Genomic DNA, 15,538 nt, shown 5'->3' with positions numbered 1-15,538 from the left:
CCAAACCAGCCAGGGTTAGTAGGTAGTATAGCAGTAATGAAAGCACTACTTAGCACTGAGTTTGCACTGGGAGCTAAGTATGCATGTGTGTATAAGTTTGTCTGTGTGTCTGTGTCTGTTTTATTTCTGAGTGTGTGGGAGTGACAAAGAGTAAGCTGTCAGTCCTACTTCCAATGACGGTTAGGACAAGAGGAAGAATTTAGATAATGTGTCAAATATTACTTCTTGGAGATATGTCTCCTAGAATACATTTTTAAGAAGGATTATGAAACCTTATCTTAGGGTTCTTTAGCTGATTACAATAATGTTTCAAATTCCATTATTGTGCAATCCTAAAATTTTTAAGACTTTAGAAGGCAGATATCTTTCTATCATGGGGTCTTTCATGAAATAAGGACTGGAGCTTCAGCTTAGATAACACCTAAGCAGGTAAGCTCAACGTATTGAAATATGTTAACAAAGTGTAGGATATATGAAACAATTCTGCACTCCATGAAAGTATGATTTGCAGTTATTTTTGAAAAAAAAAAAAAAGCTCTTCTAGAACATTAAAGAGGCTATAATTGATGGAAATCAATTTGTAGAATATTATCTACAATACATCTGTTTGAACATCTGTACTTTGTATTTTCATAGAGTTGTCTCTTAAGGTTTATATATTTGAGAACATCTTCTAAATACTGTAACATCAGTATCCAGGCAAAAAATATTATGAATAGAATATAAATGTAAAATGAAGGAGGGTGCTAACATGCAGATTTTAATGAAAAAATTTTTTTTGATACTTTTGCTTCTGACTTTCCTCCTGGGAAACTAGTACAAAATTATTTCATAGTTTTTATGATTGTGTGATCACTTCATCCCTCAAAGATTTTTTCTGAATTTCTCAAACTTTTATGTGTTTACTATCAAAACCACCTTATCTGGTTTTATAAACCTGGGTCCTACATTATAAGAGCTTTAAGAAAAAAATTGCAATAATGGGTTTTCTCATTTCTCTGGTTCCATAATGTCCCTTCTGATTTAGAAGTATAATTTTATTATCTAAATACTTACTTTAAAGAATTCACTATTTTGGTTTTCTTCTTTAAAAGCTAATTGTGTATCTTTTCAGTATTAACAATAAGTGGTGAGTTAAATAAAGAAATGTTTGTTAAAAGGTAGTACAAATTTGTTGTTTAGGCATTATATGAATGCAATGAAAAAATGCTCCATAAATATAGAGTAAAAAAGTATAAAGAACTGAAGAATATAGATAAAAAATAAATTTATTTTAAAAAATCTGTTAAATCCACCCCTTTAAGGTTATCTACATAGGTTATTCCAATACACATTTGGGGGCCATTCAGTGAACTACATTTTTTATTAAACTAAAGCTACAAATAAGGCATTATGATAGACACTAGAGAAGCTGATATTGTAAAGACATGGTCCTGACATTAAAGGAACGTTGTTAGAGAGCAGATGAATTTTAACTATTACAAAGTAGATTGCCCTCTTATACAGAGAAGTCATTTCATGTTTTCTGATTCTGAATCAATCTCTTTCAATATTGTTTACAATATAAAATATATCCCATATTGTTCTATACTTACATAATAGTTTTAAACTAAGCTGTTTATATCCCTAAATGTCCACCCCAATCATGTTCAAATTCTTCCAGTCCTCCCCACTTTGCAAGTTTTATTTTATTTTTGTTATTTTCTAAATTATATTTATTGATTATGCTTTACAGTTGTCCTGATTTTCCCCGCTGTCCCCCTCCACGCAGCACCCCCCACTCCCTCAGGCAATCCCCCCACCATTGTTCATGTCCTTGTGTCATGCATATAAATTCTTTGGCTGCTCCATTTCCTGTACTGTACTTAATATCCCCATGGCTATGCTGTAACTACCTATTTGTAATTCTTAATCCCCTTATCTCTTCATGCATTCCACCACACCAACCCCATCTGACAACCATAAAAGTACTCTCTATATCCATGATTCTGTCTCTGTTCTATTGCTTAGTTTGCTTTTTTTTTTTTTCATTATTTTATTTTATTGTTGTTCAATTACATTTGTCCGAATTTTTACCCCATTTGCTCTCCTTTGTCTTGCCCACTCCTCACTCCCACAGTCACTCCCCAACCTGTTTTTCATGTCCATGGGTCCTTTCTACTTGTCCCGTGACTAGACTCTTCCCCTTCTATCCCCTGTTACCCCTTCAACCCTCCCCTCTGGTCACTCTCAGTTTGTTCCTTATTCCCATGTCACTGATTCTAATTTGTTCATTTGTTCATTAGGTTCCACTTATAGGTGAGATCACATGGTATTTGTCTTTCACCATCTGCCTTATTTTACTTAGCATAATACTCTCCAGTTCCATCCATGCTATCACAAAAGGTAGGAGTTCCTTATTTCTTTCTTCTGTGTAGTATTCCATTGTGTAAATGTACCACAGTTTGTTTTTAATCCACTCATTTACAGATGGGCACTTAGGCTGTTTCCAGCACTTGGTTATTGTAAATAATGCTTCTATGAACACAGGGGTGCATAGGTTCTTTTGAATTCGTGTTTCAGGATTCCTAGAGTATAATCCCAGCAGTAGGATTGCTGGGTCAAAAGGCAATTTCATTTTTAGGTTTTTGAGGAAATTCCATATTGTTTTCCACAGTGGCTGCACCAGTCTGCATTCCCACCAACAGTGCACTAGGGTGGGGCGGAGTCTTTGTGGATCTCTAAGGCAGGTCAAACAGTGTTAACCAGGTTGATGGAGTCTTAGATATGGCACCATCTTGCCAGCTCTATGGGAGGAGGTTTTAGAAAAGGGACAATGGCCTCTGCTGGCCTTGATGCCAGACTCTTCAGTTTCTCCCTGTATACCATGGATGCCGTTCAAGTTGCTACTATGGTGCTGGAGCTCAGAGGGAATGACTCTGAGAAGCTGAGTCCAGGTGTGGGTTTTTTAAGAGTAAGTGCTTGGGGCTCCAAAATTTTCTTCCACTTACTCAATCCCTGCTGGTTTTTACAGCCAGAAGTTGTGGGGACTTATCTTCCTGGCTCTATAACCCTGGGCTAGGGACCTGGTATGGGGCTGGGACTCCTCACTCCTGAGATATCCCTCCCAAATTTTTATCCTCCACGCATGGGTGAGAGACCAGCCCATTCCTCGTCTGTATCCCTCCTACCAGTCTGTGTGGATATGGTTTCTTTAATTCCATAGTTTTCAGGCTTCCAGTCAACTTGGTTCTGAGTGATGGTTGTTCTATGTTTCAGTTGTAATTTTGTTGCGGTTGTGCAAAGAGGCAAGCCACATCTGCCTATGCTGCCATCTCGACCAGAAGTCCACAAGTCTCATTTTAAATCCTACTTATTCTTAGAGGTCTTTTTCCAATGTTTAATTATATCAGTCAATCATGTTGCTTTCATTGAATTGTTCTAATACCATATTTTGAAAAACATTATCATACCACCTAAAGTCCATTACAGTCTACTGTACTATTGATTCTCAATAGTTTCTACTTCTAAAATAGCATTTATCATCTATGTCATGGGAACTACATAAAATCATAAGTTTATATGAGGAACAAAACAGCAGTTACTTTTCATTACCTCCCCAGTAATATATAGTTCAGAGATGCTTATTGCAATAACTATATTTCTGATATTTGAAATACCCTTTAAAAGAATCACCTCCAGTGATAAATGAAAGCTTTGTGTGGCTGACTCTGCTATGCAACAGCAGGGAATATCTGTGCATTAACAAAAAAAATGCTTTGAAAGAATACATTTTATGAAGCCTATAGTGATCAGAGTAGACTGAGCATAACTTGATCTTAGAGTTTTAAAATTGCTTTGGGAAGAGGACAGCCTGTTTTTATTTCTTTGTCATCCAACATTGTTATCATGAGAAACAATTAATTTGCTGTATTTTATGTTCCTGTTATAATCTATGTTGTGAGATAGAACTGTGGCATTTTGTTGTAATGATAAGAAGAGATAAATAGCACCACAGTGTTTAGAGAAGATTACATTATCTCTAACTACAGACAGTCTGGACATTTAACAAGTGCCTGACCTGTTTTTTGGACAGGGCAAAGCTCAGAAAAGATGACTTAACAGCATTATCAGTTGTCCAGTCCCATTTCTTTAGTAGAAGTGCTGAAGACTAAGGCTCATGTACTAGACCCTATTATACTCATTTCCAAGATGTCATAACTGATATATCCTAGGACACTCAACAAGACTTTTAGATTGTTTCTCTCTGTCTCTGTCCCTCTGTCTCTGTCTCTTTCTCTCTTGATATCTGCCTCTCTCTCTAAAAGACTAAGAATCCTTTAGAACTGTTTTTACAACTACCCAAATTCAAATCATTCTTCAAGACTTTAGACTGGCATACATTTTCTCAGGATTCAAGTGTCTGCTGGAGTTTGGAAACATGGTTTTAGACTCATTTAATCCTAGATTCTATAGTTTCATAATATTCTAGTTCACCTTGATATTTCCATTTTTTTCTTTTAAATATAATAATACTTCAGATGTGCCATAGTCACTATCAACTATTTAATCATAAAACACTATTTTCTTGTACTTTGCATAAGCTCACCATTCCAGATATTTACCCAGTAATAATCTATTTTAAATTGCAGTAATCAGGTTATCATGATAATGTTGATGATGATTAGACTTTCAAATGGTTTCTTACAATTGTGTATCTTTTTTTAAACCACTTTTTCAAGTAAAAGAATATATAGATGTTTAAGTTGGGTCATTTTACACTTCCTTATAATGCCATCTTCCCAGGAATGGAGATATATTTCCAGGGTATAAACTTCATAACATAGAAAGAACATTCACATACTATGCCCTCTTTGTTCAATCTTATAGTAAGACCATCTTTACTTTCCAGATTACATTTGACTAATGTCCTAGTACTTTAATCAAGTTTTCTATTTCATAAATTAATATATCCTGTAAAGCTTTGTTAATCACTGTAGTAACTAACATTTTTTAGTGTGTTTTATGCACTAAACATGCTAATAAGCACAATTACATATATTCTTTCTCCTTGAATCTTCTCAGACACTCTTTACTCATATACAATATTTTTCCCATTTGCAGAGGAGGAAACTGAGATTTTGAGATGTTAAGCAACTGACTCAATGTGAAATAAATTTTTCCTCTCTTATTCTTCTTTGTATTTCTTTTCTTTAATTAATTCAACAATTATCTATTTAGTTTCTATTATGTAACAGGTATTGTGCTAAACACTAGGAATATAAGAATGGGCAAAAATAGACATGAGCTCTGTTTTTATGGAGGTATTTAACAAGAGGTAAAAATAGAATCCTCATCAGTTCCACTGTTTCCAGAAATAACTCTTCACTAGCCAGTGTGTCCTTTTTCAATTTTATTTTTGTCCTTTCTGCATCACAGTTAAGAATGTAATAGACCCAGTGGGTCTGAGAGAAGTTCTAACCTCATCATCTGATCCTCGATGACAACGCAATTCTTCTCCTACCATAGACTCCCCATTTTTGCTACTCTGGTCTGCAGAAAGCTGAAAATGCAGACCCATTTCAGTGGTGTCATTCCATCTTTCAATGTTTACTTTCTTGGATCTCACAGATGTCTTCACTTTCTGAAGCCCCCTCTTAATATATTCAAGCCCACTGACTAGGTGAGAGGTGACCATTGCTACTGTTTCTACATCATGACACAAATACAAATGCTCATACTTGTTTGCTGCCATGAGGTAAATAGCCAAAGCTACTCATAGCATGTGATAAATAGATTCAAGGGTTCCAGCTGTCTCAGACATCTTCTGATGGTTCTGGGCAGGAAGAAGTCTTGTTCCAGCACCATGAAAGCCATTTATAGCTTTCTAGATAGGGAAGATTGTTTTTCTAGGCTATTTCCAGTTTAGGTTGGCTTTAATGGGTTTTATTTTTCAGATAACCCTGAATCAGTCTCAGTGGGAGTTGGAAGCTGAAGCTGAGTAGGCCTTCCTGACTGTTGCATCTAGAGAGAACATTGAGAAATTTCTCTTTCCCCTTCTCACCACTTTATGAGAAATGGATGTTAAAGGAGTTGATTTCACTCTATCTCCACTTCACTGTGGCTCTCAATGTGACAAGTTCATATGGTGTTCAAAGGTTAGAAAGAAGTGGATCCTGAAGTACAGAGAGAAATAAAAGAGAGAGAGAGGCAAAGGCAAGACAAAAGGAGAAAACAGGATGAGGTTAACACATGAAAGGTTTTTTTCTCTCCTTCTGGGCTGGTTTCACAATGCTGAAACACCTGCTGGCTGCTCCTTCAGTGCTTTGTTAAAGGTTTCAGATTGGGTAGGAAACTTCACTGTACTAGGGGACATCAAACATCCAGCAAGCCTTTGGTCTTGCCCAGGTGCCAACAGCTGGGCCCTTTGCTTCTGTTCTCCAGTTCACCATACTTTGCCAGGGGAGTCCAGTTTGCTTCAGACACTTGGTTATCTCTTTCATAAAGGAAGGAGGTCAGTGGATGGAAACAATCATCATTTTTACTAACAGAATGCAAAAAGGACCTACCTTCTCTTCTATTATGAGATACATGTGCTGGCATATTTGATTCATGTGCAGAGATAAATTTTTACTAATTTCTGTTATGTTGTCAGCATCCCTAATGTTGTGTTGATAAAAGTGAGCCACCTCAACCTAAAGAAGCCCACAGAAACCCATGAAGTGGCTGTGGCTGACTGTGATTTAATTCTTTTTACATTTTTTAAATATATATTATTTTATTTTATTGTTAACTATTTCATGACTATCTCCTGACTAAATATGTCTCCACCAAGGTCAACAAGAATTTCCCACTGACTAAATCAAGACAACATATAGATAGTTCACTTTTGTTCTCTACAGTGTTTGACACAGATGCCCTAGTTTTCCTTCTTCAAAGCCTCTGGCTGACCATTCTCAGAGTTTTTCTTGGATGCCTCATCCTGTGTGTAGTTCTAAAATGTTATTACTTACCAGCTTCTTTCTTCACTTCACCCTTCTTACTTCCTCACTCTGCCTTCTGTCTACCTGCCTGTTGCTTTCCCTACTCTTATATATAACTCATAGGTTAAAACCAAGATTCATGTGGTAAGCCATTCCCCAGGCTGAGATAGCTTTACTTGGCTGCTGCCTCAAGAATCACCACCTGGTTCCTCTACCTGTCCCTGTTTTGCCAATAATTAAATAATTAACTCTTGGCTATGGGAAAGTATAGATCCACTACTGACTTTTGCCCCCAAAGGGACTTCTTTTTACAGGCTATAACTAATTGCTCCCAGTTTTCTGTCTTGACCGTGAAACAACTCTCCTGAACTCCAGACTAGCTACCAGCTTGCTAGAGTTTCCTATTTGATATCCTACAATCAAATTTGCAAAGTTACACTGCCCTTTCTTCACCCAACACTAGAGAGTCATTATTCCTATAGTCCAGTGTTCAGTCAGTGTTACCGGTATATACACATTTGATCAAAGAAATATAAGGAAGTCTTTTCTAATTCCTTATTCCTATACTTCTTATATTTAGTGATTCTGACTAATTAATTTACTGACTATGGCTCTGTCCTCTCCATCAAGCTCCACCTTAGTTTGGATTCCATCATTCTTTGTCCACTTAACCACATAAATCTCTTATCTTGCCTTTTTGCTTGTACTGCTACCATCTTCCATCAAACTTGGTTTTCTAAAGAAAAAATGTACCCTATTTGTTCCTTGCTCATGGTTTTTAATATTGTCCCCATCATTGGTTCTTGCAACCACCCTTACCAATGAACTCTACCTTCTTGAGTGCTATTTACAATTCCAAGAAGAGGATATGAACATGTATCTCCTTTCACCTGGAACAAAAGTACCCTGAATCCTTCTCTACCTCATCAACTCCCAGTTATCTTCAGAAGACAAGGAAGTACAGAAGAAAGATATGCACTATGAGCATAGTCTCAGACCTCATTTCTTATCTCAGTTCTAAAACTTATGAACCTAATGATTTTGGAAAAGTACCTAACTTTGCTGAGTATCAATTTTCTTACCTGTTTTAAGATAAAAATAATAATAGCTACTTTAAAAGTTTATAAGGATTGAAGTGCATATGTAAATTTCTTTATTGTTTGTACTTCTTGAAGCAGTAACAACTAAACTCCAACAGACCCAATATAAGAAAGAGTAACTTATTAGTAAAACCTTTTAGTACCTCACAAAATCAAAGAATAGAATACCAAAACAAAAGTAGATCTATAAAGAGCTAAAAATGAGTACATCATAACTCTTGGATTTACCCTTCTTCTTTATTTCTTATCTTTGTTCCTCTCTAAATTGCTTTCAAGTCTTAGTATTTCTGACTCCAAGAGATAGCATTTATTCTATTAACCCCATCAGAAAAACTAGAGTCATAGCCCTGATGGACCCAGCTTGGGTCACGTGTCTAACATTAGGCTCATTCTTGTGGTTAATAGAACTGGGGGTTTTAATCAGCTCATATTGACTCATGCCTACCCATGTGGTAGAAGGCACGAGCAGATAAAAAAATGTAGCTACTGCAGTCAAGTACTTGTTTGCCAAATAGACAACATACTTCCCCCACCAAAAAAAAAAAAAAAAAAAAAAAAAAGCCAAGAGTACCTATCTAATGTAATTCAAGCATCATGCATGTACTCACTGTCTTCCAAGTAGTAGACAACTCAAAGTCATGTCCAACTACTGCAACAAGTCCTAAGTTTAGTGTCTCTCTGTGATTCTTTTAATGATATGTAGATTTTCTTTTGTTATTTTGCAATATATGAGAAAAATGTATATATTTAACCACTCCTCAAAGACCTAGTACACAACGGGTGAGGAAACAGGAAAACATCAATTAAATTCCCATGTAGGAAAGGGAACAGGGAAATCTACAAATATCTGTCTCAGGTTGAAGGAAATATTGTATACTAGTGGAGAGAGATAGTAAAGAGTAGCCACTGGCTGGCTCAAGCCCTTCTATTGCACAATTTCCTGATATTTTTGGCTTTCCAATATTCCCTTTATGGATTCTCTCCTGAACATTATTATTTCTGGACACACTTGAAAGAAAGTTATGAAGGACTACCTGAGAACTGTACTTCTTAAAGAGTCCTTTTCTGGTATGATCACCAGGACTAATAATTGCCTTAGAAGTTAAATATTAACAGATGTATCTTTGAAACATACTGGATTTCTTCAGTAATTCAATTACTTAAAAACCAATTGGCCACTTCATTTGGGTATCTCTCCTTTGTTTAAAAACCAAGGGCAGAATTTTTGTTCAGTCATAATCTTTAGTCTGAACCCTGATTTTGCAAATTCTTTCATAATAGCCTGCAGGTTTTGCCCATTCTATAAGACTCATTTTTAAAAATTTAAGCAAGCCCCTGTCTCAGATGTTAGGTTGGTAGTGAGGCAGAATTAACAAGTGTTCTAAACCCAGCAGGAGTCTCTGGCAACTGGACATTTCAGTTGAAGGAAATAGAGTCCCTGTTAGATAAGCCATATGCCAGAAGTGATAATGAGGAGTCAGACCTCCCCATTTCTCTGGCTGCTGCCATGTCTCAAATTTCTGCCATTTCCTTTGCATGGCCTCCACAACACCAGTGTTGAGCCATTACTCCAACCACATCTAAGAACGTGCAGTCTCCCTTCTTTACAGCATGTCCTCTCTTCCCTTGTCTATTTATTACAACCTGTCACAACTTCATATTTCAATTGAAACATTTTATTCTAATCTATCTAAAATGGAATTTATTCTCCACTTGGACATTCCCAAATTATAAATTTAGCATTTCATCATATAATAGCTTATGATGCTCTGTTCCTATGTGTCAAATCACCTCAAAGAAATTCAAAGGGAGAAACATATCATGCAATTTTTTTTTATTCTTTACAGCACCCAGTCCAAGGTTGAATATTAATTCACTCACTTTTTTATTCATCTATCAGGCATCATTTATTGTATACATATTGTATGCCTGTTACTATGATAAAGCTTTGTGATAGAAATATTAAAAAGACAGTCCTTGAATTCAAGACACTTAAAATTCAGTGGGTAGGACAAAGAATGGAGTAGACAAACATAGTCCTAACAACTCTATATAAATAAACAAATATCTTAGAAGTGCTCATGAAAGGCATGATGCTTGTAGAGGACTAATAGGAATTATTCAAATAAAGAAAAGGGTGGAGTCCAGCATGCTGAAAGCCACAGAGATACATGCATTTAAAGACCTAGATGTAATTCTGCAGAATCAGAGAAATGACCCTTCTTTATTTTTCCTACCTAGAAGCACCTGGAGATTAGAGCATACTCCATTTTGCTGCTTTGTACAATGACTCAGGCAGTAGTGATTCATTCAAGAGATGTGGAGGCAGCCTTATCCTCCTGCAGGAAATAACAACAAAAACACCATGTCTGTACTTGGTTGGAAAAAACCTCCCAGGGGATCCTGATGCTTGGTCTTGAGGGATAGTTCTTTCTTTTCTACTTGAGAATCACTAAACTAAATAACTAGATTAATATAGAAACTGGGAGAAAAAGTTAGACTTGTCATGAACTGCTCTTATATTCTGGGCATAGAGAAGTAAACAAGCTTTAGTCTCTGGTGTGAGAAACCCACAGTCCAGGTGAGTTAACTGACAAGTGCATATAGAAAGACAAGACCCATGATAGAAATGAGTACCATGTACATTGTGACAGAGAAGAAGAATTAGGTAAGGTTTCTTGGAGGAGGTCATATCTGGGACGACTTAATAAAGGATGCTATAGTAATAGTTCCCATTATCAATAAAGGTAAAGAAATAGAATTATAGTAGGACATATATTCTTATGTATTTTTAGATACATCCAAAACCTGGATGGTAATACTGGGTTATCAAGTACATATTCTGGTATATTAAACTCACTGTGTCTTTGCTGAAAGATCTGAAGCCATCAATTCAATTGTTGACTTACCCTGGTTGGCTGTCTAAGATATGTATGCATAAGAGATGCCGTTTTGAAAAAGTTCAGAGGAGGCAAAGGAAGCTACTAGGTGTCCGATAGGAAGAGAAAGGAGATTTCATTGACCAGAATGTCATTTCAAAGACTTCGGAAGTTTCTAAGATGAAGTTTGTTTCCCTTATTTTTATTTGGGCCAGTTTTAGCCTTGGTTAAGATAAAAACAGTTAGTGAAAGGAATATTTAATTAAAATATTATCATCCCATGTTTGACTTGCATAATTTAATTATCTTTAACAAAGATTAGTACTGAGAGAGAGTGGCCACTGGATGAATCAGTTATGTGGCGGTGATGAGTAGAAAGCAAGCGCTGAGGGAAGATTAGGGAAAACGAAGTTCTGGTAGATCAGGTAGAGTAGAATGTGACACTGGGCATCTGGAAAATGAAGTGAATTAGACAAAATTTACCTTAATCTACTTCAGTTTACTACAGAATTGACACTAAGACATGGATTACAATAATTGGATGTAGAAAATGAGTGTACATGTGTTTGTGCAGACATGTGCACTGTGTTTATAGAGGAATGGAACATAATGAGCAATTAGAAAGGACAAAAATTATTCAGATATGTTTTTTCCCTCTAGTGTTGGAGGTCTTGGATCGTACTGGCATCCCTACATAACAAGCAAGAAGATTTAAATTAGTTTCAAAATTCATGGTACTGATTTCAATATTTTATTGGTTCCATTATTTTGTACCATGTTAAAATTTAGAAATGTTTTTGCATTTATTATACTTTAGTATTTGGGTAGGTTTATTTTCTATTGACATCTTCAAGTAAAAAATATTTATATAACATATTTATAATGGGATGACATTTATGTGGGAGGCATCTGCCTTCCCTTTAATGAAGTTAACATGTCTCTTCCCAAGACACCATTAACAGTTCAGGCCAGCCCTGTTTTTCTTTAATTCTTGAGGTATCTCTATTTTTTCTGGACATATTTTATAATTTTTATGCAAAGCAAATTTCAATGCTTGATAAATGACCTTTAAAGAAAGGTAGCTACTATATCACTTAGAAATTTTGAATGTGTTTGTGATTATATGCATAGGTCAGTGTATGATGGAGTCTTATATTCTAAAATGGGGGTAAATAATGTTAGTTTCTTTGGCTTTTCTCTCAGCTCTGAGCACAAATAAAGGAATATCAGGGATATTTCAGACAGTAGAACATGCCTGTTAAGGTAACATAAAGACTGAAATCTTAGCATTGTCACTTACAATCTGTGTAATCTTAGGAAAGGTTAGGAAAATTACCTAATTTTCTCTGAACTCAGTTTATTAATCTTAAAAATGAGAATAATAAAAGTACCTTCTTGATTTTGTAAAAATTAAGAGAATTATTAATAAAAAACACAGCACAAGGTCAAGCACAAAAACCTCAAGGAATATTATTTCATTGATTATAAGACACAGATATCCCCTTGCTGCCTTTTGATATTTCTGGGTATATGTCTTAACATTCATGGTATCTTATAGTTGAACTTACAGTTGATGAAGCATAGTATTATTATTTAAATATATACTTAATCATTGAAATGTTAACATTTAGCTAAAAATGTTAGAAATCAACACTATGGAATCAGATACCTACCATCACATTGGGTATAGTTTGCTGTAAAGGATAAACACATGACAAATATATAAATTAGGGTGAGATTAATATATACTTCTCCATTTTGCGTTTACTTATTTCACAAAAAAATTTTTAATGAAAAACAATGTGCCAGGTTCTGCATAGGTCAAGTAAAAATAAGTAAAACATTATATAATAGATGTCTCATGGAAGGTAGCGGAACCACATAAATACAACATCAGACATAAGTATCTAAGATAAGAATTTACATAGAAAAGGGATCTAACTGATAGGAGAGGAAAAGGTAGGGAAAGGCATAATGAAATGTGAACACTGAACTAGGTCTCAATAGACTAGTTGAGTGGTTCAGACAAAAGATGAGGGAAAGTGCATTCCAGGATGAGGAAACATAAGAAAGATGTGATAGAGAGAGAAAGTAAATGGTCTTTCTAATTCAGGGAACTATGTGGTGTTTAATTTGGATGAAGTGTTTGGGAAAAGAGTAAAAAAGAAATGAAGGCTAGAAAGTAAGAAGAATCAGCTCATGAAGGACACTACATAATCATTGTGATAGTCTTGAACTTCATCATGAGATAAATATAAATACTTTCAAGTAATTTAAAGTACAAGAATGGTATGAACATAATTTTATTTCCAAAATATTGGACAAAGTTGTTAGAAACTTACTGTGATATTCCTTAACACTTGTACTAGGATGTAATAATGTGGAGAGATTTGAAAGATTATTAAGAAAATGAAATCTAGGGGACTTAGGGAATAATTGGACATGAAATAGAGATAGAAGTTGAGGTTGACTTAGCAATATATCTCAGTTCTCTGGACTAGTTTGTACACCATTTGCATGACCTATTATGCCTAAACAGTTGTGTGTTGGCTGATTATCGATTCCTCTGGAAATTCTTTGTATATTCCATAGACAGATGATCAAAGTGAATTAATATGTAATTGTCATGAGAAAAATATCACTGAATTAAGATTTTAGAAATGTTGAATTGTATAAAGTAGTTTTTTTTCTTTGTCCATAACAACATGATGATTTGGAATAGAACATGACACCAATAAATAGTAAAATAAAAAGGATTTTTGAAGAATTCTTTTTTATCTTACATTGTTTTTAGAAGTATTTCTCTAAATAGTGGTCTAACTCTTTTCTGGTTCTAGGGAGAATTACATTTCAAATTCCATAATCACATTGGAGAATTGGAGTAGTAAAAATTTACAGTACTCTGTTCAAAGACAATTTTTATTATCAACTGAACCAATGCCATGATGCCACCAAAGACTATGTTTAGAGAAACATTAAAATAACTTCTTAATGTGATTGCATTGTCTTGAAAAAATGTAGCACACTCTTATTTAATATTACCACATTACTACAATTGACTATATATTTTTCGAAAGACTTATATTGTGAGATTTAGACTATTGAACCAGCACAAAATATACATGAACTTTATCAGTTTTCATTTTCTCTTTACAAACCAAGAACAATATTAAATGTCATTTTATGACATTTGATAGGTATTTAAAATTTGTTATTGCTGCTGTTCATTGAACCATAAAATACAAGTATAACAGGATGGCCATGCTTCCATTATGAGAAAGGCAAGCAAGAAGCACTGAAATCAGCACCCCACAATATGTGCTCATTTCCATCAATGTGTTGCTCCTAACCCTCTACCAAGTTTATGATCTCCTCCTTACCTATTTATGTTCATATGAACATTTAGGAGAAAAGAAAGAATAAACATATTTGCCTCCAAAATGATCTGAAATCCAGGTATATAAAATCTTACGTAAGTTTAAAAGACTTGTTTATTAATTTCTGCCTTCATTTATTTGAACATCCTATGATGGTTTGTAGAACAGTAGCTGAGAGGCTAATATAATAGCTCTTTTCACACCTTCACCCATAAAGACAGTTCTTTATTTGCAGCTGAAGCTATTATATGCAGAGCCTATGGTTGTTTTTTGCATTTAATGATAGAAATTTTTAAAGAGAAACAATGAGTAAAGTGTGAAAATATCCTTTGGGATGTTTTTTTATTACTATATGTCCCTTATCATTTAGTGAACCAGATGCAATATGAAAAATTCAGCCAAACTGTTTGTTTGTGGCTGGTTGGCAAAAAATCAAATAAAAAGTACTAACCAAATTGTGTGCGTGTGCATGCTCCATAAGGCAAGTTGGAGAGGTTACTGAAGACACTCATCAGAGGAGAGGCAAAATCCATTTGGCTTGGAAAAGGAGCATGGCTTTATGGAGGAAGAATAGGTTTTGGCAAGCTTGGGTTTGGATTATGGCATTTTTAGTGTATTATTAACTTGTAACATTAATTTTTTCAATGAAAAAATACATGATTATATTGTACTAAAAGCTCATAGAGTTTTAAGAATCAAGTGAAACCATGAAAATCAAGCATAGAAAAAATTACCTGCCACCTTGTTATCACTCAGAAAATGGCATTCACACTCTCTTTTAATGATGGGAGCTGTTGACAAAGCAAAAGGTACCTAGTATAAGCATTATAAAGATACTTTGCCCATCCTCCCAAACCACCTTTTGAGATAATGGGCAAGGTCCTTAGTTGATGTCTATTTCAGGTAAATATGTTTGAGTTGTCTTAGGGTGGATATAAAGTCTGGGTTATAATTGATGTCTATAAAAGCCACCAGAGATAGTCTTTCCAAACCACCTTATTGGGCCTAAATTAGTGGTCCTAGTAGGGACCTAATAGGAACTCTTTGGTTTACATGAGTAACTGCTGGACTGAAGGGTGTTGAGTCATAGACATTGATCAGAAAAGAAATGTAATGCATGAGAAAAAGAAAAGATACCAAGATTAGTTCATAGAAATAAAACTAAGTAAGTATATGGTAAGCTATATAGGTAAAAGAGATCATATTATGAATAATTAACT

This window comes from Furipterus horrens, unplaced genomic scaffold (genome assembly GCF_987537825.1).
Source record: "Furipterus horrens unplaced genomic scaffold, mFurHor1.1.pri manual_scaffold_1, whole genome shotgun sequence".
In the NCBI taxonomy this organism is placed as follows: domain Eukaryota; kingdom Metazoa; phylum Chordata; class Mammalia; order Chiroptera; family Furipteridae; genus Furipterus; species Furipterus horrens.
The sequence above is the reverse complement of the archived record's forward strand: the minus strand, read 5'-3'. Positions refer to the sequence as shown.